Here is a 27,429-nt window from a genome sequence, read left to right as displayed (position 1 = left end):
GAATTGTGGGAATCTGCCTGTAGTTTCTGTTGAGTCCACTGCCATCAAAATACTGATCAATTGAAATTAAAGTGTTACTCCTTGCCCTAAGAACATGCAAGGCTGGACTGAGATTTCCAGGAGGACTTGTGAATGACGGTTGAAAATTCCCAGCCAAATACTTACCCCTTTTTAGTTGGAAATGTATGAATCTTCTTCAGATATTACTTTAGCTGAAAGTTGTTAAGAAATCGGAAGTAATTCCCTAAAATTCTCAGCTTTTTAAATAAATAATAGGCAACTGCTGCTGCAGATGGGTGTGAACTTTCCTGCTGGGACCTGAGTGCTGTGAGTCCCCAGGGGAGCTCCAAGTGCCCTGGGGTTGCAGGGTATGACCCACTGTGGGACGTGTGGGGCAGTCAGCCCTGGGGTCTCCACTTCCCCTGGCCAAAGACCACTGCTCACCTGGGTGCCAGAACAAGCAGTACCCACAGAACAAGGGCAATCCTGCCTTTTGCCCCTCTGGCTGGGGAGTTCCAGGGCTGCCTGCAGCGAGCTGTGCCGGGCTCCCTTTGGTGGCATCCTTGCGAGTGACAGAGGAGCCATCTGGCATTCTGCTGAAACTCAGCATGGCGTTCACTCAGGAGGAGCCCACAGGGGTGGCAAAGCAGTCACACACCCTCCCCTGCCATGTGAGCTGGGTGCTGGGGCTGGGGCACTTCTGGGCACAGCAGCAGAGCCGTGTGTGCCTCACTGGAGAGAACGGACCCTGTCAGACCCTGCCCTCCTGGGGACCGACTGAGCGGCAGCAAGAAAAATGAGGGACTTTCAGGGGCAGCTGTGTTTTACTAACCCAGTCATAATGCCCCTAAAAATCCTTATTGTTCTTGCAATAGTCAACTGTGGCACGGGAGGCCTGAAAGGAGAGCTAAAGGGCAGATGCCCTCGAGGAGGGCTGGCAGGGTGTCAGCTGGGGACAGTGTTTCTGTTGGAGCGGAACTACAAGGACGTGGTGTTGTCACCTGTGGTGTGGAGCATGAGCTTCTTATGATGCTCAGGGCATGAGAACTGGAGCACAGAGATGGAGAAAGCCAAGTGCTTTCCCTCCCTGTTGTGTCTGTCTGACATTTCCCCCCCACCAGAAATAAATGCAACTAAAGAGATGTACCCCAAGCCCCCAGATAGAGCCCTTACCCAAACCATTCATCCCCACCTAATTCTGTTTTACCCTTCTTTCAGCAAACTCACTGCAGGCCTCTGGTCATCCACAGCATCTTTCTCTGAGCTTTATTCCTGCTCTCATATTTCAGATCAGACCATGATGAAGTAATTGCATGCAAAGAAGCAATTTGTTAAACAGAACCATAATATTCAATTATTTGCCATCTTCATGCATTCTAATACTTTATTTGCATTTCTGAGAGCTTCTGTATGCTGAGTATAAGTTTTTTATTTTCACTGAACTCTGCAGCAATGTTCAAAGCTTTTATCCTTTAATAACTCTAGGGGTATGGATAGACAAATTAATGGCTCCCTGGCCCCACAGCAGCAGCAGTCCTTCCACATTGTCTGTGTGGATTACTTATTCATTACCTTTCTGAAAAGGCTTTGATTATGGGTTTTAGCATTTTTATCAATTAATTGATATGATTATCAACTAATTCTGCTTTATATGCCCATGCCAATACATGCCAATAGATTAGGAGTGCATGCTTTTTTTTTTTTTTTTTTTTTTTTTTAACTGGGTTTTATGGCTCTGGGTTTTATTTGTTATTTGTTATTTGTCATTCTCAGGAGCATTTCAACTGCTTTTCTTAAAGCTGAATTCTTTATAAAGGAGAAGTGACTAGAAACCCTGAGCTGAGCACCAGATCTTGCTTAACTTTGTAAGGCACACTGACACACTGAGGCTGCTCCACTTAAGGTATGGTATGAACCAGGAGCTGATCCCGTGGCTGTGGAATGAGTGTTCACATGGAGTCATCCTGCTGTAGCTATTGCAGCTGCTGTGTAAGCAAGTCCTAAAGGACAGTCCTTGTCCCAGTGACTGTGTGACAGGTAAGACAGACAATGGGCACAAGGAAGGCACTGCTGTCAATGAAGGATGGATACTGTTCAACCCGAAGGGAACAAAGAAACCTGGGCTGCTCAGGGCCCCACAGAACCGTCCAGGAGTGTCCTTTGTGCCAGCTGATTCCAGGAATGTGACACTTTTGGAACTGTGTCAGGACTTCCTGCTTTGACACCTTTCATTTCTGAGACTGCCTCATCATAGGAAACCCCAGATCTGCTGCTCCTCTCCACAAGGACTTCTGTATGCAGCAACGCTCTGTCCTCTTTGGATACTGAAACGAGATGAAAGGGCTTGAATGTTTCTTAGCAAGATGGATGGATGGAATTAGCTTAATCTGTTCTGATTTTGACACCTACAAGTCAACTGACCCAATCACCTCTTCTGCTAACAGGCTGCAAAGCAACACTCTACTACTGTGGAATATTCTTCATTATGAAAACAGAAGCATCAGGAATGGGGGTTTGTAACTTTTTTGGAAGAGTTTCTGGTTACAATTTTTATCTTTAATATCAACACTTTAAATAAGGATATTTATATGTTAAAATAAACACATTTTTTGCCCTGAAATACTGGAATACGCCTCCCCAGCCTCTTCCTACCTCAGCTCTGCCACTGTGAAGAGAACCCATCCATGGATTTTAAAGTCAGAAGGACAAGTCAGAACTTCTAACAGAGGATGAGCACAGAACAACTGCAGTTCATCCTGCAGCCCAGACCCCGATGAATGGATCTTTTTCTTATGTGCTGTGGGAACTGCCTATAGAAATGTCTAAGAAGCTGTTCCAGGGTTTTATAACCTTGTGTCTTGTCCCTTGTGGCAAGCTGCAAGTTGCCTTCTTATCCTGGCCTCCATGGACAAAGCCCTCCATGTGTGTGACTGCCCATGGGAAATAGGAGAGCACTGTGGTTTGGTGGTGTTTTTGTCCGATCTGTTCCCAAACAGCTCTCCCAGCTGCCACACTGCCTGCCAGAGGAGGGTTGGTGCAGCAGAGGTCTGTAGGGTCACTTGGGTTCACATGCAGGATCCCTTGTGCACATCCTGCACTGGGATCCAGCCCTGCTGGTGCCTCTTTAACACTTGAGGACATTGTCAGCAAACCAAAGTGCATTTCTTAGTGCCCACACCAAGCCACTAAGACTTTAAGAACAAATCTGACTAGATTGAATTCTTTTTATTTTTAAAGTTCAGTGCCACTTAACACCTCCAATTTAGCTTAAAAAAAAAAAAAAAAAAAAAAAAAAAAAAAAAAAAAGCAGAAATACCTAAAATAAAAGTGTTTTGAAAAGTATTTGCAGGAAATTATGGGTTTTTTTCAGACTCAGTCTCAGATTATATCCTCACCTTCTACTGCTGTTAAGCACTGCCCCAGACTTCCTTCAGGTTGCCATCCCCAGTCAGTGCTAAGCATCATGAACATAAAGAGAGATCCTGCTGAAATAAAACACATTGGTCCTCACATGCACACAATTTTTTCTCTGAAAAACAGGTAACAGGAAATGAACTAAGCCTCAGCCACTGATGCTGCTTTGCCCATCCTTGGAAGGTGCAGAGAGTCTGGTTTGGTGACTGTTACCACTGCCCACAAAGAACTGACCCGAGACAGCACAGAGCAAAAGATGTAGGGTGAGATTACAAAAGGGAAAAGGGAAAAAAAAAAAAAAGAAATTTCTCTTCAAGTAGAAGTAATTCTGTTAATGCCTGCAAGGAGTGTCTCACTGCAGGGGAGGCTTGCTGAAATGCCTTGCACTGTTATCAGCTGCTCTCAGTGCACAGCTCCTGTCCAGAACAGTTTAAATGTGGTACATTCAATCAAACAGAAATTGTATGTCAGACACATATGTGGAATAAAATCAGAGCAGGAAATACATTTTGCAGGCAAATTTATTGATTTCTTTTATTGAAGCCCTGTGGTACTTTGCTGTAGTTTCTGATGAATAAATAGCTGCTTTACAGAGGAAATACAGTTATTTCGGCAAACTTTGTCACAGTTTAAACATTTGCTTTTCAGCAAGACTGAATAAATCCAGGCTTTCAAGGAATCTTTAGCTTTAGCAGGTGGTTATTGGGCTGTCTTTTTAATTGGACCAGAACTGGCCGTGTTTCACCAAGAGAACATTTGCTGGAGTTGGTGGGAAAGAAAGTACAACTTCCCCAGTGGGATGGCTGGGCCAACCTTCACACGAGCTGGACCATGTTCTGCTGCCAGTTTGTATTCCCTGGGATTCAAAGGCTGATACTTGGTACTTTTTAAAGAGAAAAGCCAAAACAATACCCCAGCAAAGTGAGCTGACATCCCTGGGTCTGAAGTTCAGCACACAAACTCATCAGCATGACTGTGCCTTTCTCTGCCACATCAAGTTTGAAAAATTTGTTGTTATTGGAGCAGGATTTGTCTTCTTAACCTGGAAGCCCAACAGACAGAAAGTCCTCTTGTTACTGAGCTTGATGCTGCTTTATATGCAGCTTTCAAACAAACAAACAAACAAAACCCAGTTGTGGTGTCCCAAGTAAATAATGTCAGCTCTAATGATTTAAATCCCACATTATAATAGTAAAGACTCCTCTTGGCTATTTGTTCTGCTGTCACGGGCCTATGACCTGGCTCAGTGTGACAAACACTGAAGGGGTGCCTGATGATTAGTGTACCTGCAAAATGTTCCTTGTATTTTTAAGATGATATTCCTGTAAACTTTGCTTTTTCTTTCTGTCTGTAAACTCAGACTGGTTCTTTAAGCTCAATAACAACACTCGCATAGACAAAAAATGCAGAGAAATTCAGAGTTGTGGCAATCCAGTTTGTAAATTAGAGTACCAGTAAGCCCATGGAGCTGGGCATGATGCATTCAGTCTGCACTTCAAGGAAGGCATCCCCAGACTCCTCAGGCTGCTCATCTGCCTTATGAGAGAAGCTGAGCATACAAGGACTCTGCTGTGCTCCTGAACCTGTGGAAGAACAATTTGTTTTCTCTTTAAACTTCCTGTGACTTTTGCTCAGCATTTTTAAAGGAAAAATTAAAGACTTACTTGTTTCTACAGCCTACCCTTTACAAATATAATCCCAGTTCATCCACTTGTGATGATTCATTCACTTCTCCGACAACAGACTGACATCCTGAGTAGTGTCAGCATATACAAGAGGCATTTTCAATCATTACATAATAAAGTGCAACAGGGAAGGACTGATGATCCAGTAGGACCCAGTGACATTTCCAGTGTGCAGTTGCACAGGACAGGTTGGTACCACACTCAGGCCACAGCTCCATTACAGTATATTCTGATAGTTATGTGTGGTGTCATGGATCTTATACTCCGTGAGGGTGACAAACAAATCTGTGGATCCCAGCATGTGGACCTCCAAGTAGTTACAGCTTGCACTTAATTGGGGGAAAGGAAGCCAAAGGAAATCATGTGCATTGGAATCAAATACCATTTTTAGGAGTGTGTATTTCAACAGTGATTAAAATAGCCAGGGACCAAGGCACACTCATGATTAATGGTCTCTGTGAGCTGAGGGCATGTCTCACAGCCTCAGGCCCTCCTGAGAGACACCCATGAGGAGCAGGAACTGCTTGGTTAGGCTTTATCTTCCTTCATTGTATGGATCAGCTTTATCATGTGGCTTGAATTACTCTCTCCTCTTTCTGGAGCCTGTGCTGTGTGTGAGCAGCTCCAGCCCAGCCTGCAGCAGAGGCACATCTCTGCATCCCATTCCCATGGGGCCAGCAGCTGGTAGGCACTTCCTGAGCTCTGTCTGGCACGCTGAGCTGGTGTTACACTTGGAACAAGACCAACCAAATGATTATTTTAAAGTCACTCATTTTTTCTGACTCTATTCTCATTCAAAATTTGTGACTTTATGACTTCCTGAACCTCTGCACATCCCTCTGGCCAGTTGTAGCTAAACCACTGAGCAGTGATTTCCCCAGCAGGTCTAAGCAATTTCATGATGGACAAACCTGTGAGACACAAGAAGGTGAGCTTGGAGGCCAACACTGAACCCTGTCTCTGTTACAGGGCACAGCTGGGTACATCAGGACTGCTAAGCCCCGCTCGGTGAGGCTCCCTGGCCAGTCTCAGTGGGATATGGCAGCAGGGCTGGCACTCTCCAGTTCTCTGATTATTTGATGCCAGATGAGAAGCTCCCCAAGGCCCTCAGATGTCCTGGAGCAGCTGTGAGTCTCTCTGAGGGTGCTGGGGAGGGCTGAAACCCAAACAGGAGATGAGCTGGGGGCTGCTCCATGCTCCACCCTCGCTCCCTGTGTGGCAAAAAGCACAGGCTTAACCTCTGCATGCCTCCCACCCCAGCTGAACCAGAGACAGGGAACTCTCCCTGTCTCAGTGGGTTTCTGCAGCACTTAATTGATTTGTGCTGCTAAACAGCCCCACAGTAAATGAGTACAAGGTGTTAAAGAAGGATGCATTAGTGGGAAATATCCAGCTGAAACAAAGCTTAGATAGAAACCATGTGTGTGCTGCGAGAGAACTCTCACCCCGTTCCCAGTGCCCGGCCCTGCACGGGGTGATTAATGCTTTACAGAAACCCTGGCTTGTTTTCAGGCCTCTGGCTTGTCCTGGAGCATCCCTGCAGCCCCACTGTCCAGTGGGCATTGCTGCTTCAGAGCCCAGCCAAGCAAGTGGCACCAAGGAATGCAGCTACCCTGTTCCAGCAGCATGCAGGCACCACTGCTTTGCCCATTAAGGTTGTCTTTTCCTGCATAGAGACAACAATACAAGGCAGTGCTGTAAGAAAACTTGAAAAAGACACAAGTGAGGAACTTCTGGGAACTCCTCAGGTTTTTTTACCAGCTTCAGAGGAGGGTGAAAACTTCTGGCTATAAAAATATTATCGTTTATGCTGTTAAACAAATCATTTGTCAACAGGTAGCTGAATTATGTCCAACTCCACTGGCAGAGCCAGAAGTGATTTTGTTCCCAATGCTATTGTATAGTTAACAGCTGGCAGCAAACTGGCAGTGAAGGCTGTGCTGGGCTGATAAATAACCCAACCAGCCTCGCAACAGAAGCGTCTCATGGAGCAACTGCAGCTCTGGCTGGAATGTGTGGAGTAAACACTTGTTAACAATCTATGCACAGGCAGAGAACTGCCTGATGAAAAGGTACTAGAAAAATGTTATTTAAATATGACACAGATTTCCTAGAGTTATCAAAAGAACAAACCAGGTTTTAGGTCTAAGAGTACCAAACCACAGCAGCAAACCAGAAAATGTTAGCATTTCTCACTGACTGAAACCAAGTCTGGTAATAATGAGTGAAATGTCCCAACCAGTTCTAAGATACGAAAGGCAAGCCAGAAAACCAACAGAGAGAAATATTTCTGTATTTGTTTCACAGCCCCCAAATTCTGCTGGAGAATTTTCCACTCTTCCAGATGTTTTCTGAGGGAGGGAAAGAGAGAGAGATGTTCTGATTTCAAATGCTGTGTTGATTCAAAGCCAATGAGACTACTCTGTACCACCTGGGAAAAGGCAAGGTGACAAGTCACAATGGCCTGTGAGGCTCAATCAGTGATGTATCACTGCCCTATGTTCTGTACTTAATACTGCTCTGGTTTTGTCTTTGCTTTACAGGCATTTTATTTTTATCATGGGTAAGACCAGGAATGTGTGTCTGAGAGAGAATGAGCATGGGGCTGTAAGCTTCATCTCAGTGAAAATAATATTTTGGCAGGAAATCGGCAGGAGATTAAATTAGGGACCTAATGACTGAATAGTAAACATTTCAAATTCTGAGTTCCTTTAAATAAGCAGCTACAAAAAAAAAAAAAAAAAAGGAAGAGTCTGACAAAATTAGCAGGTCCAAAAGCACTAGAGGAATCCACTAAGGGTCACTTGTTTTTTGCTGCAAATTTAAAAAGACTTTTTATTATTATTTTTATTAGTAGCTGTATATGTAAACATGCTATTTCCTCAATGTGTTTTGAGTCCAGATTAGCCAAAGTTTTAGGTATTGGCAGACTTGCTACAATGGAAGGGAAATGCCAATGGAATAACTTTAAACATGATCCAATCCCCGATGATTCATTGGATGTGTTAAAATTTCCTTTGAGACCATGTAAGTAATGCAAGGACTGGAGTGCAGAGTGCCTGTGACTCAGCTCTCTGAGGCAGCAGGAGGATGTCAGAATTACTCACTGGGACAGGAGGAATCTCATTTATCTATTTATAGGCAAGGCTGAGATGAGTTTGAACCATTAAAGAGCTGAGTTTGCCAGTTCCCATAGGGGAGGAGGAGGGAAGGACCTCACTTTAGCTGTTGAAATCAAAGCTTCCTTTTTCCCCCCATTTCCAGAGCTGGTGACTGGCCAGTTATGCTTTCTCATGCTCACACAGGCAGCACAGGGCTCCTCCTCCTTATTAGAGGCCAGTGCCCACTTTGCCAAAATCCTGTCTGCTGCACGTTTCTAGGAACACAGGGCTCAGCATTACTGAGCCAGTCTCCCACTATCACAATCAATTACATCATATCATGCTTTTTGGCAGGCTATTCCAACACTTCATTTTAAATTTCCAGCCCTAATATCATTTGTTCTTGTGCCAGCATCATAATTTAATTTAAATAATTCTCTTTTTTCCTCTGATCTTTACCTATCAGATGTATTTACCAAAAACAATCCTATCTGCTCTAGTCTTTGTTTTGAGAAACTAAACAAATGAAGCTCTTCTAGTCTCCTCTTGTTCTAAACCCTCTGATCATCCTTAATGCCCTTCTCTGTACCTGCTAATCTTCCTTGAACATGAGTGAACCTGTATCTTCAAGGACTGTGTTTGCCTTTCCATATCAGATTGGTGGCTCACAATTATCCCTCAGAGCAAGTAATTCTCTCTGGTTTTTTTTACCATCCTGCTTTTGTCCTTCCCAAGTGAGTAATGTGATATTCTAGTGATTAATTTTTAACTGCCTGTCTTTATACTTTGTCTATTCTATCTCAAATTCTGTCATTAAGTTATTGCTGATTGATGTTCTGATCCTTCTCTCTATTAGCAAAGCCCGTGTCCTCAGCAAATTTCTTTATGACATTCCTACAGCTGTGCCAGTCATTAACAAAATAAGTAAGACTGGCTCAAGGCTGACCCTTGAGGAGTTCCACTCTCTGTCCAGCATTTCTCCTTCCCATAGAGCTCCCTGTCCTTGGCTTTAGCAGTTCTGCATTTGCCATCCACACTAATCCCCATCTTCTCAACTTCAGCTACTAATTTCCCATGTGGTGTAATATCAGATTCTTGACTCATGTCTGGATAGAGTATATCACCTGTATTTCATTTGTCTTGGGGAAAAAAATCAGTCATCAAAGAGAAATATGAGGTTACACTGAGCTCCTTTAATGTGCCAGTTCTTTCCAAATCCTGAGGTGGAAATCTGCCAGGGCACCTTGATCTGAGCACACAGAATTCTTTAAGCTTTTCCTCACGTCTTACATGTGATAATTTTCATTCCCTTAAGTATGTTCCCACTAGAAATCCCATCTTTGACCCATTGTCCAATATTATCTTCTCTACTGAAAATGTAGGTAAAGTGGTTTTAATTGATTTTAGACCATATGTAGACTAGTCTAATCTCAATCCCATTCTCACTATATAATGACCATGTTTTTTGTCTTTTCCTCTTCTGTATTTATCTAACTGAAACCTACCATCTGTTTCATTTCCTTTTCAAAATCCAATTCACAACTTTACTTTTGACACTTCTCATTCTACCCTTATATTTTCTGACCTCAGCAAATTAAAATGGGAAGATTGAGGCAAATAGTTCCTCCAGTCTTGCCCCAACACTCCTCTCTGATGCTGCACCCCTGGCAAAGATGACAGAGTAGCTCATAAAGCAGGTCCAGAACTGCTGGACTGAAATGCCCTTGGCACAGGGGCTCAGCCCTGTGCAGGCTGATGGGCTCCAAAGGCAGGTGGTCATTCCCTGCAGTGCTTCCCCTACAGACCTCTGATTTCAGTCCCTGGCTGCACCTGAAGTGAACACTCAGACCTTCTGCCCATCCCTTGTCTGCTCTCACCAAACTCCTGCGTGTGTTTGAGGCTGGTTTTGGAGTGTTTCCCTTCAGGGTTTGTCCTCCTGCATGTTCCAGCTAGTTTTGGAATCCAGTTCCCATCACATTCAGCTCCTCAGGTCTTCAGTGCAGTTGATTCCTCTCCTTTGTTCCCTTAATTTCTCAACGTCCTTTGAGAGATTAATACTTTGGTGTGTGACTACAGACAGTGCTGGAGGTTCAGCCCTAATGAGGTACCTTAAAAACTCCTAACCAGAGTCTTCACAGGCTCTGGATGACTCAGAGCTCAGCACTTTAGAGACAATGAAAGAACTTCACTTGCCCTTCTTGTGTGTGTGAGGCACTGTAACCCTTCTCAGGATAAACTAGCATTTTCATTTTATAGACAACTGAGACATAAAGATCACACTTCAGAACACATGCACTCCATGAGGAATTAGTTAAGTGCCTGAGGTGAAGAACAAAGCCTCCTAACCCCACTGAGATCGCCGTAGCAGCGAGACCTTGCTCACCTGAAAATGAGGTGCCTGTGCCAAGCTATTTACTTTGAATTCTGTCTGGTTCTTGAAGAAAGCAAAACTCATCCAGACCGTGGATTGACCTGTCCAAGACATGCAGCCAGAACAAGTAGCAGAGGCTTAACTTAAACTGCCTGTACAGGGCCAATTCTAGAAAAGAGGAAACCAACACTCAAAACACGTCATAAAAATGTACTGTTGGTCCAAATCCCTTTAAAAATCACTGTCATGTAGAGTATCTGTACTCCAAGTGAGACTCACTCACTCACTCACTGACTTTCCCCACTGCCATGAGAATCACTCCAGGATCCTGTCTGTGACATGTCCTTGCTTTCCCTGTTTTCTGAGTTGCAGAATGGCAGCAGCACAGTCCTCACTTCCCAAAACACATGAGAGACCTACCAGAGCACTAAGGCCATGCTGCTGTCCCAAAAAGATGGAAGATGGATGGATGCTCTTCCATTGACAAACTGATGTATGATCCATCCCTCTAGAAGAGATGAAATACTAGAGCAAAGCAAATTTCTCTCCTCTCCATTAATATATTGTAAATACTCTGGAGGGGGAGAAAAGCTGTGCCCCTCTGCCAGAGCACGTCTGCCTCGAATTCACAGTGCTCTGCTGGGCACCTACTGACCTTGGCAGTGTCACAGGACTAGTGTTTCTCTAAAAATGTAACCTCCTTTTGAACAAGCTCTTTGCTTTGGGAAACACAAAGCAGTCTTGTCTTCCACGTGTCCAAGCCTTCTTTTCATGTCTGTTTACTCCTTCAGTAGCATTTATTTTTGGCCTTGAGAGAAAAACACAACTCCACATTAAAGGGATGGTGTCCAGTTAAACCCACAGGCTGCACCACCCTTTGCTCCCTCCTTGCAGGGGAAGGCAGTGGAGGAGACCAACAGAAAACAAGAGAAAAGTCTATTGCCTGTTGGGCACAAAACTGCTTTTGCTTTCTAGTGAAAAGGAGCAGAGCATCCACAGCTGCACAGAGCAACTGGCCAAACAGGCCAGAGCCTGGATGCCTGAGGCTTTTGAGTAACAGTAATAACAAGTCCAGAGGCTATATTTCCATTTATCTTAATTTCCAAAAGCCTTTCTAGCTGAGATAGCTCAGAGCAGGGAGACACCAACGTTCCACATTGTTGTCTTGAGTTTGTGGTGGGTCTACCCTGGCAATGCCAGACTTCAGCACATCACCTGTAAATGATACCAAATCAGAAACACTCCCTTTCATGCTACCCCTCAGTGCCCACAGCCCTTCCAGCCCCTCAGGACAAGGCTGCTCATGCTGTGTCAGGAGCTGAGCAGGGGCTGCAGGTCACCACTGTCTCCTGAGCCAGCTGCAGGCACATGTCCACCCTGTTCCAGGTAAGTGCTAAGCCAAAGTGCTCAGGCTTCCAGTGGATTATGCTCACCTGGTTAACTCCATACAGGAGAGGTATTCCCAGACCAGTGCCAGCTTTGTCACCTCCAGCAGAGTCTCATGACTGTGTGTGGCCTGAGGCAGCTGCAGAAGGGCCATCTAAGGGCTCACAAAGCTGAAGCCTGAGGCACAAAGTTCAAGGCAGAGGTTCTGTATGGACAGCGTGTGTGGTCAGGACCTGCATTCCTTGGGAGAGAGGCAGAGAGGAGACCAGGACTGCCTCAGGAGCTCTCCTGATGGGATCTGCAAGAGGAAATAAGCTCATTTTGGCCACAAACTATGTTTGGGCCACCCATCAGCATTCACATCCCAGGTCAGGGAGCTGTGCTCCCTGCCTACAGCACGGGCTGAGCTGGGCCCATAGCACAGTCACTAAAGCACTCTGCTCGCAGGAAGGCGACCACAGCCCTGCTCCCTGAAATCAATGGGACTCTGGCCACAGTCCTGATTCATCTCCCTCCTACATCAATGCCTTATCTTTTAGGTCTACTGACTTCAGTGATTGGAGCTGTCAGGCCATGGATGTCCATGAGGGCATGGCTGGGCCCAAAGAAATGGAGGAGAGAAGCTGCAATCCGTGTCTGCCTCACACTGAGCGAGTTAGGGGAATATTAACAACGCATCACTTGGAGTAAGTGCTCCTGGCTGACCTTGCCAAGGGGCACTTTGAGAAGGATAAAACTGCATTTTCATTCCTGAGAATCCTCCTCCAGTAATAAGATGTCCCCCATGGGATGCTGGCAGCACATTGGTATTGTCTGCAGAGTAGCTGGGGGCTCGGGGCTGACATTGCTAAACCGTACACACGAACCACCACTGAATGTCACCAGTTCAGACCCAAGATTTACAAACATGCAGACAGTCACAGGTAGGCTGTCCTCCAATTAGTTGGGGAATCTAAAAAGAAGAAAACAAACCCAACCCAAACCCCTCAGTAATTTTGTATTCTTTCTTTTGCATATAAAACTTCATTAAAATAATTAGTAAAACAGATGCATTGTATCAGTAACTGACAAATTAAGAATTCAGTCATGGTTGTTCAGAAACCCACTGCCTCCTTGCAGTACCAATAATGATTATTTATAGCCTGCTCTGCAAGGAAAGCAATCCAGAAAAACAGAATGATTATAATGTAATGCACTCATCCCCAGGGAGAAGTCTGGTGCAAGTTGCAACCGACATTTCACACCATTTTCTTGTCTTGAATTTTAAACTTTATTGTAAGTACTGTTTGTGTATTTTGCAGAGAATGTCTCAGTTCCTCTATAACAAGCACCCATTTTATTCCTGCTGAATTTCATTGAACTTACTCCTGTTATAAGAGGCAGATCCATATTAGTGCTTTATAGAGCAATCTCTTAGCTGCCTATTCACAAGAATGTGCAGCCTGGCAAAAGAATGAGCTGAGGGAATGAGCTGGGTGGCAGATGAGCTATTACTCTCGATATCACCATAGCATCTGGAGCAGTTACACGCAGCACTAACACAGGCTATGAGAAATTCTCTGCTCTCAAAAAGAGCTAACAAAGAAAATACACAGAGGGTGGGAGGTATGGAAGAGCCACAGAAAAGAGAAGGAGCAGTAAAATGTCACATTGCCAGCAACTGAGAAAAGCAGGAGCAAAGTCCCCATCTCAGCCCTCTCCATCTTCATGCTGCCTTTGCTCATTTTTGGTTCTGCATTTGGATATGATGCATCTTTAACTGGAAGTTCAATTCAGAAAAAGAAAGTAATTTTTTTTTTCTTATTTGCTAAGAAAACTGCCTTTCTGCTGGTTGTGCAAACAAATTCTTTCCCATGATTAATACCTGTCTCCTGTGCTGAAGACATCAGTCTTTGCATGGATCAAATCTTAATGAAGCAAAGCTCTCTTCTCAGAAGAGAACCTTTCCCTTTTTTTTTTTTCTGCAAGCATTCCTCCTCACAATTTCCCTTGTTTAGCCCTATGATAATTTTATGATGCACTCCCAACATAACTCACAGTACTTCTCATTCTTGAGTACCACAAGTGTTTACAGTGCCATTTTTGTGGCAGATACCAGCCTTTAGACATTCCACATTTCCTGTTTCACTGGAGCCAGTCACTCACTGTTCACTACTGAGATGCAAGTCCCTAATTAATTTATACACAACAAAGCACTTCAGTCATTGCAATGAAAGCGTAATGGAGAGCAGACCATTAGCAAAAATTGGCTATCAAGCATGGAGAAATTATTTCCTTTTCATGTTTCCATCAATATTAAGATTGATTAATCATCTTGCAAAAAAACCCTCCCCCAATACCAACTGCCTTTACACTTTTCCACCAATGCTGGATGGGATACCTGTGCTAGTTTTGTTTTCTCTCATAGCAAGGAAACCTCTCTGATGTGCTGAGAAGAACTGGGGACTTCACAGGGGACTTCACAACTGGTTCAACCCTACTCATATTCTCTTTATAGAATCAGAATATGATAGCCTGGTTTTAAGAACAAAAAAAATCAAGATTACATTCAATATATTCTGAAGGAGTGAAAATTCCTAGCAACTGCTGAAAGGGAAGTGTTATCTAAAAATGCCTCTTTCATCTTTACCAAATTACTATTCAGTGCAGTAACGTTTATTAATAACAACATCCCTTAAACTACATTGTGAAAATCCATTAGCAAGAAATGCTTTAAAATGCTCAACAGGCTGTAGCAGATGATTTACCAAAAGCTAAAAGAATAAAATACTATGAGCAGAGTGGGCATTTTCATGGGCCATGGAGCTTGGCAGGGGGACATTATGGTATGATCAGAAATGGACAGTTTACATAGCATAACTTTTTAATTCTGTCATCTCCATTAGGAAGGGGAGTGTGAGGCAAGCTAAAAGTGTTTTCTGACTTTTCCTTCATCTCACTTCCACATGTACTCACCACTAAAATTGCTGATGGGCATTTCAAAGTCGTCACCTGTGGCATTTGCTACACACTGAAGTACCAGACTGCTCTGACTCAGGTTTGGAGAGGAACCTGTGAGAGAGATCATTGCTCCCAGAGGAAACATCCTCTGACTGTCCCAAACCCTGACAATAAAAGCTCTCTAAGAAGTTTAATTGTCCCCATGAGGGTCTGACCAGGGGCGCAATCGCTGCATTGTTTTCTCCTTCAGCACACTCTGCACTGGCCCTGGAAATTCTCATACTCCCCTCCTGTATTTCTTTACTTGTCCTTTTTAAACACAGTTGAAATGTCGATCACTGCTGAGCAATCACTGTGAAAGAACTGGATATTGACTCTAAATTCAGGTGGAGGATTCTGTCTTTATTTTCCCACCAAAAAAAAATTGCTGTTCCTGGCTTTGGTGCACAGCCTGCAACGCCGAAGGTTCGCTGAGGTCCCGGGGGATGGTTCCAGAGGGACAGGCTGTGAGTCCTTCTCTCGGCTGCTTCCAGCTTGGAGCAGAGAACAATAATGGCACAGAGAGCTCCGCTCATTCCCCAGCCGAGACTGCGGCTATCGCGGCCTCCCGCTGCCCCCGCGCCAGGAGCTCTGTGAGGACATTTTCCTTGCTGCTGCAGAAGGCAAAGCCTGAGTCAGGGATTACAGGGAAAGGTGAGGGGAAAGGGGCAGGAGATGCAACCACAGCTGTGGAGGGAGTCAAACAGCAGCTCTGGGGTCTCCATGCACTTTCCGGGCTGCACAGGGGGTTGCTGTGGGCTGACCTGCTGATAGATTAGGTTTTGGCTGACCTGCTGATAGATCAGGTTCTCCTTCTAGATTTGATCATTCCCTAAATCCATACAGAGATGCCTGAGGCAGGTCAGCTTGTTTCTGAGGTAGATACACACAGTGCAGCCCAGTTCCCTCCAGAGTGAAAAGCTCTTTGCACATCTGAGCTGTAGGTTTAATTCACCCCAGCCGACAGACAGACCTGAGCCACAGACCAGCCACCCTGGACCATTTGTTCCCCTGGGGGCTTCCACTCAGGAACACAAAGCAGTGGCAGAACAAATTTGTGGCAGAATGTATCTTCTGTAATCGCACATGAGCCAATTTGTTAGATCGTTTTCTGTCCCTGAAATTGCAGCTCTGTGATTGCTTGTGATTGAGCAGAACTAAAAAACACATAATTCCACAGGCAAAGGCACAGACATGGGCAGCTACAGATGCTGGTGCTTAGCTGGGAAAGTGCAGCACATGGTGGGGAAAACAAAAGTTGGAAATGATGTGTACATTCTACCTCATTGCCACTGCAGAGCTTTTGGCCTTCAACTTGTGCAGAGCAAAAGGCTGGAATTTCTCAGGTGTAATGACAGATTGTGTGGCACAAATCATCAAAAACTGTGTAAATGCTTGAGCTGGTGGGTTCAGCTTGCCCAGCCAGATGAAAGCAGTCTGGACTAACACTGGTGAGACAATACTTGGCATCTCACAGGCACATCATTCTTGGCTGTAACATCCCCCTCCTGGTTCATGTTCTGTTTTCTCTTTTGCTGACCTCCAGTGATGGAAGAAAGGGATTGGACAGGGAGATGAAAAGGAGAAGGCAGTGGATGGCGCTGGAAACAGAAGAGAAGCCTGAAGGAAAGGGAAAGAGAAGGAACAGCTGTGGGGCTGGGAGGGAAATGGAGACAGGGAATGAAACAGATATGCCTCCCCTTTGGGAGGGTGGGCTGAGCCAGTGTGAACAAACCAGCCTAAAATGAAAGGGAGAAAACCAGAGAAGAAAGATGGAACAAGGGAGATCACAGAGAACAACAGGAAGCAGCAGTAAGAGGACAGAGATGAAGCCTGGGACATGTTGGGGAAAAGCAAACAGTGAAAAAAACTTCAGGAATATTATGCAAAAGATAGAGAGAATGAGAAAAAAGTCCTATGAAAATGCCAGCAACCCAGCTGCTGAAACTCCTGTACACTTATGCCAACATCACACCACAGATCAGCACCAGGGGAGGAGGTTTGGGGTTGATTTTTAATTTAATGGAAAGGCTTTCAGCAATGCAGAACATGAACTTCAGCTCCCACTGAAGTCAGAGTGGTTCAGAGGTGCTTACAGCCAAAAGAACACAAGACCCAGCTTGATAAAGCCCATGAGATGGGAAGCTACATGACAACCTTGAGAACAACCAGCCTTTACCTTGTCCAGCTCCCACCTCAAGACCCCAGCACACACAGGGAGGGAGCCCAGGGCAGGGACACTGCCCAGCCCTGCCCTCACCACAGCAGCAGTGAGGTCCTTCATTTTCACGTCTGAGCTTGAGTAGGGGTAAGAAGCATCCTCTTTGCTGCTTGAAGTGAAATGTTTGGCTTATTGGCACAGCTTGTTTGATTTGGCTGCTAGTGCTTGGTCAGTGTTATTAGAGAAAGCAATAAAAACACATTAAATACAAGGAACTACATTAAAACAACATGGAGTTTGCAATGCAAACCAAAAAAAGCAGGAGGGCTGAGTATGGAGAAAGCCATTCACTCCTTAATCATCCTCTTCTTCTCCCTAAATATGGAGAGTGTTATGGTGGAGGGGCGGAGAGCCCAGGGGTCACCATTCATCTGGGAAATGTCAGATCTGCATCCAAGTCTGGCTCCTTCCCCCAGTGCCAGGGTGGCTGCTGAGGTCACAAGTGGGGGCAGATATTTCACTCTGATGCAAGATGAGAATTCAAAAGCACTGAGCTCCCAAAACTGTAGTTTCTGCCAGAGTTTTGCTTCAGCGCAATCTCTCCAGAGGCAACTGGTGTCCATTCTCAGCCATATCTCCCTCCAATCTACATAAACCATAATTAAAATGCACCTAAAGTGTTCTTCCTCTCCATACATCGCTGCTGAGCTGCTTCCAGACTCCATTCTTACAGTTGCCATGTTTTTCCATTGTTTTCTTCTGGCCATGTAATAAGGGGCAGATCCCCCACCACAGAGAGGGACTGAGAGATGTCAGAGTGAAACCCATCACCTGCCCTCGCTGGTGCTTGCTGCTTGAGCCCAGCTTTTGCAGCTCCATCAGATTTTCTGGGTTCTGTTCCAGCCTTGAGATCTTTAATTGCATTTTATTAACAGATTTGAGCTACAGCTGTGTCCCCACATTTCTTCTGCACCATGAAAACCACAACTGCATGTTACATTTGGGACAATGGCAAGGTGATTTTTGTTAAGCCTGGGATTCCTAAGGAAACAAAGCTTGACATGATTTCACTCTGTGTGTGTGTGTGTGTGTGTGTGAGTAGTTCTAAACTGCACCAGACAATTTCAACACAACAGAGGAGAGGATCTCTCAAATGAAGCTCCCAGAGGTGACTGGAGATGACAGCTGGAGGATACAGACACCATTAGTATTCCCTGAGGAAAAGGCAGCAGTGAGCACTCCCTTCCCAGCAGACAGTGGAGCCACCACACGGGTGAAAGCTGCTCATTAGACCAGTGATCCTGAAATTACTCCTTTATAACCCCAGTGTGCCTGAACACCTTCTCTTGCCACTCCTATGGGAGCTGGGCCCTGGATAGTTGTTACACTCACAGCTTTCCCCACTCACCTGCCTTTCATCTGAGGCCAAAATTCCAGGGCAAGGGGATCCCTGGGTTCTATTGCAAAATGGCAACAGCGGCAGCAGTGAGAGGATCCAGGTGCAAAATGTTGGAACTGCAGGGCTGCCCCCAGCACATCCACTGTTCCTGTCCAGGGGCAGCTCTGACAACGTGGTGGAAGTGACAGGAACTGGATCACAGGCTCAATGTCAACATGTCCCTTCGAGGGCATGCACTCCCCTACGCCTTGAAATGACAAGTTAGTATTTAACAGCAGACCTCTCAGAGAGGAATGTGTTTCTGTATTCATGGCCTCTAACAAGCATAGCAATTGTTTACTGTACTCTGAGCAACCCAACAGTAGCTATAATGTAATAATTATAGAGAATCCTTCCTAAAAATGTATTTCCAATGCATCAGCATAAATTCAGCTGGCATTAAACACATGAGTTCAGTCAGTTTCAGAATCAGATCATGCACTGTATTTTGTGCAGCTGTGCAAGGACTATGGTGTGGTGCTCTGGAGCTAATGCCTTGCAGTGATGGAGGGAAGGACAAGAAGCAGCATAGAAGCAGACAGAAGAGCCACAGAGCTTTTCTCTGTGATCAGTGACAACAGAAAACACAAGGACAATTTTTAATCTGGATAAACTGAGCATTTGGAAATCATAATATCATTTTTTAATCTGCGTGGTCTCTGGTTTTAGAGGTTCAGTCTGAGTCCAGGCTGCACCAGCATTTTTCATGGATATGATTCATTATTATGATTTTATTCCATCCCCACACACTAGAATAGCATCAAGAGGACCCTGCAAGCTCCTTGGAGGATCCTTCTTTGTGGTCAGTATTAGTGAACTCCAGCTCATGCTACTGTGCCTCAATTTCCTCACCTGCAAATAAGGCCAAGACAGAAACCCCTCAACCAGGGGTCTGTCCAGGTTTTGAAAACAATTCTAGCACCTTTAAAGAAGGTTTCCCTAGAAACCCAGTCTGCAATTCATTGCTTCAATTCAGAAGTGTGTGTTTTACAATCCACAATCTGTTTACACTCCTTACAGCTATCTAAAAAGAGCTGGGCTCTGGTAGCTCATGGATTTGGCACAGTTTGTTGAAACAAGCAGGCTCACCAACCTTCCACGACACACAGCACTTCTGTGTAACTTTGCAGGCTGTGTTTGACTTGTCTGAACTTGAACAGTCACCACTGATTGATTGGCTTCTAAAAATACCCACTCGCCATGTTTCAAAGTCTGGAGAGCTCTTGTTGATTTAGATGGAGACTTTCTTGCTGGTCAGAGGCTGACAGACATCTGACACCAGGCTCTGCTCCTGCCTCGCCCCGGGAGGGACCAGCAGAGAGACCCAGGCCTGCTGCACACACTGCCAGCTCTCAGCTCTGGGGCAGGATGAAAGCAGCCCTACGTGTCTCTTCTCTTCCTGCAGGCCCATTTCCAGGCTCCCCTGCAGCTGTTGGTACTCAGTGGGATGATCTGCAGCCACCAGGAGCTGGAAGTGTCCCCACAGGGATGGGAGACCTTCCAGAGGCAGCACTGCCAGCAGAAGGCATGGCAGCACACCCTGGAGAGAGATGTAGACCCAGTCACTGTCACAACAGCCACCAGGAGAAAAGCCAGGCTGCCACCTCCAGTGGAGGCACTGGATGTCCTGTTGGTCTGTCACCTCTCACTGCTGGCACTTTTGTCACAGCTCCCAGATCCATCATTAAGCCAGCTCTAAGAGACAACTCCATCAGAGGATAAAAGCTACTTTGGGCTCCTTGGAAGGCTACAGCTAGACATTTGCCCATGGACTACCAGATTGACAGAAGAAATGAATGTTATTCTGGGAGCATGTGGGACTGGAGATGATCACTGCAGCCAGTCCCCACTTTCACTGTACACTTTTGTGTACAGGTTACAAAATGGAACCTGGCCCTGCTGCCCCAATCCAAGGTCTTGCAGAGCCCATTGTTCCAAGACTCAGAGACCTCCCTGTTTTCATCTTAAGTGTATTGCATGACAGTTTATAATTATTCCATCAGCCAAAGATTTCCTTTCTTTTATATAACATTCTTCCTCTGCCGCAGATACAGAAAGCAGTGCCCTCACTCCAGCTCTCCTGCTGAACGTTCCACACTCCTTTGGCTTTTCCTTGCAAGCACCACTCATTGTCCCAGTCACCTTCTAAATTCCACTCTGGATTTATTCTTCCCAAAGATGGATGATGAGAACTGTCCATGGCTTTCCAGATGAAAGTTCAGCTGTTCCTTGTACAGTGGCAGGAGCGGTTCCTCATCTTTTCTGGAAACAGCTTGCCCGATAAACCCTGTGATCTCATTTGGCTTTTGTGCTCAGTTTTAAAAGGGGTATAAAGCAGGCTCTCCAGTGTTTCACTTCATTTTATTTTAGTGTTTGTTATCTGGAAAGAATAGGGTAGTTAAACTGCCTTTTTAATTAAATTCCTTTAAATCTTTGAAAACAATAAAGAAAGAAAGATAGCAAACAAAGTAAGACAGAAGAATTACCATGTGTATGACCAGTGGTATTTTTTCCCGTAACACATTTATATATAAATCTCTTTTCCAAAAACTTGCAACATTTCTTAGTTGCTCAGTCTGTCTCCCGGGTAACTTGACACCTCACAAGAGGAGCCTTGTGCCTCTGCTCTTTAGTGGGACATGAGTCTTAGGAGCTCTGTTGACATTCTCCTCTAAATAAAGAGTATTCCTAGTTTCTGGAAGGTGAGAAGAGCTTGGGGTATTGCATCCTTCCCCTTTGCTTCTCTCCATCTTCACAGAGCTAATGAAAAAAGCTCTGAGCAGAAGTAACTTCATTAAATCATGGTCCCTTTGGGCACACAGACTCTTTCTGTAGGTCTGGGAAAAGCTCCTAGGAATTTACATGAGCAAGGAGACAGTAAATAGGCTTAGGTTTGCTGTAAAAGGGTTCAAATCTGCAGCGTCAAATGTTTAGAGCTCCTTAGATTAAAAATAAAGTTGAAAATCCATGGCTTAGCTGAAATAACCTGACAAAGGTCCTCTGCTTTCAGCACAGCATCTACAGGATGAAATATCATGCTTGCACTGGATGTGGAAGAAGGGGGTCTGTCAAAAGCTCAGACCCTGTCATTCAATCAAATCCCTGGTGCAGTAGTTCTGACCACAATGAAGACATCTGAGTGAAGAGCTGCATCCTCCTGCATCCTCCTGCAACCTTCTGCATCCTGCTGCATCCTCCTGCAACCTTCTGCATCCTCCTGCATCCTGCTGCACCCGTCTGGATCCTGCTGCATCCTTCTGGATCCTGTGTCTCAGTGTGCTGGAACCATCAGCCCCAAGAGATCGGGGCAGTTGGAAGCACCAGTGGCCAAGCTGCTCATCTGCCATTGCTCCAGCTGGCCACACATACACGGGGTGGATGTAAAACACTGCAGGTTTGGCTCACAGGGCAGTCTGAAACCCCATGATATTAAGACTGGAATGTGTTTTCCATTTTCACTGGCACTGGGGAATCAGGAAGGTGCTGGTGTGCAGGTTGCTCTGTGGGACAGTCTGTACTGCAGCAGCACCTCAGAGCTCTCTCCAAAACCAGATCTTTGTCTCCAAAACCAGACCTTTGTGGCAGCTGCTGCTGCTGCTTTTAATGTAGATTCAGCCATTTTAAAGTACAGATTTCAGAAATGTAGGACTGGGTACTGAGGGCTACTTCACTGTCTACCAAATGGCTCTCAAACATTGCTTGCTGCTTGCCCTTTAGTAATAGATACTTTAGGGAGGTTTTTTTACAACTTGCCTGATTTCTTTTTTATTAATTGCTGGTTTATGTTTTGTTTTATTTTTAACAGGGAGACAATGCTTTCTGTGCCTTTTTCCTCAGACACCACTGCTTTCCCAGGGACCTCTTAAACACCAAGACCAGAAACCAACTTCAGTTATCATAGGTTGAAGTTAATCTAAAATTGGTGACTTGTCAATTTTAGTAGCTTTAATTTCCCAACTGTCTGCTTGGGTTACACACACATAAAACTTAAAAATAATATTCCTTCTCTCTCTCCCCACATAGAAAACCACTGTGTTTCCCTGTCCTCCACAGAGTATGTGACCTCTAGCTGCTCTCCTTGCGTATCAAGTCAAGGAATTCATTCAGCTCCTCAGCAGCTCCAACCACTGACTCTCCATTCACATCCCTCTAAAGGCCTCACCAGCTCCTTGATCTGTTTAGAGAGATTTATACTTGTGTGCCCCTTCATATCCTTCCTCCTCAGGCTTTGATTTACCATCGTGGCTTCCTTATCACTCTATAGCACTTCCTACATGTTTGTCTTTATAGCTCCTTGTTTTCCCTCTTTGAAATCACCCCCGAGTTGTGTTTCCTTAATGGCAGTGGGAAAATTTCATCCATCAGAGAGGCCTTTGCAAGGAGCTGTGCAAACCTGAGCCCCCCAGGAATGCAAATGGCATTCTGCTCCTCATGCTGGCCCTAAGTACAGGAAAAACTTTCAACCTCTATCAAACTTCCTTGGGCAGTTCTCAGACCCTTGCTTGCTTTTACATTTCCTGTGTATTCTCTGCAGAAAAGCTTTGTGCTCTCCACAAGGCATGAGAAAAGAAAACCTTTCTCACCTGCTTGCTCAGGGCCCCCTCTCAAAGAGCCACCCCGGCTCAGCATCACTTTTGCTAGCACACACAGTTCCACAGCTGCAAAATTTTACTCATTTCCCTCCCCTCTCTGGGTTTTGTGATCTATTCACTACACAGTTTGTGTTACCCCATTAAAAAAAACACGACTAATGGGAAAATGCAAGGTTATGCTGGAAAGGACAGTGGCTGGGGTGACCACCACCACCACCACCACCCTAAGGATCCCCATGAGGTCCTCTTGGGGTCCCAGGTGAACTGATCTGGATGAGAATGATGGATCAAAGGGAGCCACAGCCCCCTCAGTGCTCAGCTGCTCCTTGGCTGGACACAAGGTTGGAGCTCCTGATCTTTTTACTCAGCCTTTGAAGTTACTTTCACATTCATTCTCCTGCTCCTAAATATTCCCCTCTGCAGGGATTAAAGCTGGTAGTAAAATATTTCACAAATGTTTATGATCACTATTACACCTGTTCCTAGAAAAATTTCACAGTCAATTGAGTCACATTATTCTTTTCATATTGGCCCTTCCTGCCCTGGTATCTAGATTTCCCAATCACACAAACCAAGAGAGAGCCCTGACAGGTTATGAATTCAGAGCATTCTTTAAAGTGTTTTAAACTCAAATCCTCACCAAATGCAGACATGCAAGCCAGGCAGATAATGAGATGTCTTCAACCAGCTGAACTGCAAAAAAAAAGAGGGAATGTTTCCTGTAAACACTGCCTCTACAGCACTGGGATGTCTATGGCCAAGAACTCAAGCCAGCTGCTATAATTTCTAGATCAATTTTATCCAAATAAAGGCATTCCTACTCTACATCACACAGCTTTGATCCTTTAAGGAGGAATTCCAGTTACCAGTGTGAGTTCATACTGATCTGGATACAACCAATACTCTAACATGCAAGAGGCTGGGCAGAAAAGCAGGGGGAAAATTTAAGCTTTCTTTGGCATTTATTCAACCTGAATTTCCCAATAGAAAAATAAAAGCTCAGCTCTTATGGGTGAAATTCCCCCATGACAGAATAAGATTTGTTTTTCAAAGAGGAGCTAAGGCAGGCACAGTCAGGCCATTTGGAATTAGACTCTACAAAGTCCAGCTAGAAGCAGGAATAGGAAATAGAGCTTTTGTGAGTCCCCTGCTCCCATCAAAATCTCCTGGAAATCCCAGGTGCTGTAAGGAGAGGAGAGTCTTCATTTGCAAAATAATCCTGGCCAGAGTTCAGTTTTCACTGTGATCACCCACTGCCAATCAGCTTTCAGCCCCTTTTCTCCTGTAACCTACTTCAGCTGTTAGCACCAAGCAGCAATAAAACCATATCCCCGTTCACTCAGAAATCACATTGAAATGCCTTCATGCAAAGGGAAAAGTTTCACATCCTACACATCAGATTTCACGTGGGAACATCTTTCAGACTTCCAGCAGAGAATAATTTTTCCAATAGGAAAAATCAAGTCCTATAGTAAAGGCTGATCTAATAATTATATTCACATGGATCACTTCCCATCTTTGAATGTCCGTGCAATTGTCATAGAGATACCACAGAGATATCCTCCTCTAGTTCTAAAGAAAATCTTATCTCATCCACTGAGATACAGTAACTTCCAGTACAGTGTTCAATAGTTATAGCTCTGTCCTAAAAGTCTAATTACACAACACAGTAAAAATAGATGCAACACAAGCATTTACAAAAATGTATTGCAATGTCAAACAGCTCTGCCAAAAAAACACAATGGCAGGCCTTGGTCCTGCAAAGCCCCACATGCAGTCACGCTGCTTTTTCACACATTTGGAATAGCTTTTCTAAAATCCATGCAGCTACCCATAACAGGCAAGGCCTTTCGCAGGACCAAATTACTGGTGGAAAATTAGATCTGTTCTCTCCTATACAACGTCTTTCAAACTGTATTGAATTACCTACAAGTACTAAAATTAGACTAACAAATAAATTATTTTGCAGCCAAGCTGATAAAATGTGACTGTTTACATATGATTTAATCCTAGAACTAAGATTAAAGACTACTTCAAACAGAACCTTTATCCAGTATGTCACATAAAACTCTGGTTTCAGCAGAGCTGAGAATTACTTTAACAACCTTGTTAATCACAGATTAAGAATGGAAAAGGTCCTACTTGGCACCAGGTGTGCTATCAATAACGACTGGGATGCAGGGGAGCTGCAGGATGATCTAGCTCAAGTGCTCCAGGGCTGGAGCTGTGCCACCCTCAGAGCACAGGCACAGCCAGGCACAGCAGCTCCAGAGCAGCCCCTGGGCACAGGAGCTCCTCAGAGCTCCCTTCTCACACCACCTCTGCCTCAAGTCCTCTAAGCCTCTGGTGGATCCATTGAAAAGTCAGCAGCTATCCCTGGGAGTCCAAAATTTCCTAAATCAGTGGTTTCTAGCCCTAATGAAGTCCCCTTTTGTTGGTTTGTGTTTTGGATGAAACAAGTCAAGAGGCTGATGTTCCTCACCTTTCCCTTGGCAAGGGCACCATAGGCATATGTTTAAATACATATTAGGGTCCTTCTCCATCTCTGGGAATGCCCAGCACTCAGAGGCACAGGCAGAGGCTGAGCACAGCCTTTGCTGGCACAGCCAGTGCAGCTCCTACCACCCTCCTCCCTGGAGCCCACGGGCACCTGGCACCAAGGCCAGGCTCAGGGACAGGCACGTGGGCACTTCTCACAGCAGCTGCCATCTGCCAGCACCTCACCTGGCCATCCATCCCTGCACCTCCCTGTACCTTCTGCCCTCCCTCTCGCCAGGGGCTCCTCTGTGGTGCTCCATGGTACAGGTACAGCCACCCTACACCTCCAGCTCCCCTCCCGGAGCATCTTTCTGCTGGGGTGGGCAATCAGGCACTCTCAGGTCAGAGTGTGGTCCATGGCTGACTTGCAGCCATGTCACAGAGCAGATGTGAGGTGGAAATGGGCTGGAGCAGGACGAAGGCCCAGGCCTACAGGCCCAAGCCTCAAGTGAAGCCCTGCAAGGTCCTTTCCAGTCATCCAAGACAGAATTCCAGCATCACAGGCTCTTCCAACCCCACCAAACCACACAGGGAGAAAAGAAAATCTGTTCCATATTAAAGGTATCTAACAATCATTTTTAAGCACAACCACAAAGGCTTTACATGAGCAACCCTTCTAATATTTACCTCCCATGCAGTCCCCCAAAATGAATCAGAGACTCTTTGCACATCAGAACAGACTGGCTGCAACAGCTGCCCTGTATATAAGCACTGGACAAGCTTTCCCACCAAAAACCCACTACAGAAACTTTGCAAGCCCATCTTTGAGGTTTTAGCTCTTGCTCTGCAAAATCCAGGTCTATATGGGCAACACACAGCACACTGGGATGGCATCCAAGGATCAAGTGGGCATTGCCAGCCCCAGCTCACTTCAAGCATGTGAATTCAGCACAGCCAGCCTGACTGACCACCTACAGGTGAATTATCTCTCAGCTGTTTGTTGTAGTCAAGAGAGAAAATAAAGGGGGGACAGACATTTCTTTCCCCAGGATAATTTTAGATGTTTGTCATAAATCTCCCAAAGGTAAAAAGCAGAAGAAAATATCTGGAATCCTCCCTTCTGCTGTGCAGTAGATAAGCTGTGATTCAGCATGAAAGTCCTGAGTTTTTCCTAGTTCCCATTACTGCAGTGCCCAAATATCCCATTGTGAAAGTCTCCCCCAACAAGGTGCAGTGCCAATGCACAAGAAACATCAGGGGGTTTACAGAAGAGAAGAGCAACCCTGGCACCTGATATACTGAAAACACTGTGCAGCCAACCTTTGGGAAGCAGTTCTGAAATCCCTCTCATCAGAACTCCTAAAATCACTTCTCGTATTTTATAATGTTGGTCAGATCTCTGCCCTGACAGTTTAGCAGTGGAATTCAAGTTTATGATCTCCACTCCACAGCCTTTACTTGCTGCAATTTACTGCATATTAAGGCCCAAGCTATTGCAGAGAGCACGCACAGAATTATCTTCCTGCTTATATTGCATGTGGTTTGCATTGTTTAGCTTTTATTGTGTGCTCCATGCTCCTAATGCCTTGTGTTTCTATAGCATCTCCCAGGTGAAGGACTCAACAGTGTAGAAAGACAAATGCAGCTGAAGAACACAGCCAAATCTGGCAGAATCCCCCACTCTGTGACCATTTTGACAATTTAAAGTTGTCTTGTAAAGTGCTGAGTGGAGCCTTTCTGCTCCTGCAAGAAGCCTGTGTTCCTCTGCAAACTGCTGCCAAGCTGGTGCAGGACCAGACTAGTTTATCCCTGCTGTTCCCCTGG

The 27,429-nt window shown here is 45.1% G+C and overlaps 1 long non-coding RNA gene across 1 annotated transcript in view; it reads left to right on the top strand.

Moving 5' to 3' along the window:
- The window catches only part of LOC146765822 (uncharacterized), a 67,899-nt gene that overhangs the window by 14,338 nt on the left and 26,132 nt on the right, over positions 1-27,429 (top strand). The window contains exon 2 of the long non-coding RNA XR_014949319.1: positions 1,774-27,429. This is a non-coding gene — a long non-coding RNA (uncharacterized LOC146765822). The remainder of the gene's footprint in view (positions 1-1,773) is intronic.

Source organism: Lonchura striata, chromosome 18, assembly GCF_050655825.1.
Source record: "Lonchura striata isolate lonStrDom1 chromosome 18, ASM5065582v1, whole genome shotgun sequence".
Classification (NCBI taxonomy): Eukaryota; Metazoa; Chordata; class Aves; order Passeriformes; family Estrildidae; genus Lonchura; species Lonchura striata.
This window is presented reverse-complemented; position numbering and strand designations above follow the sequence as displayed.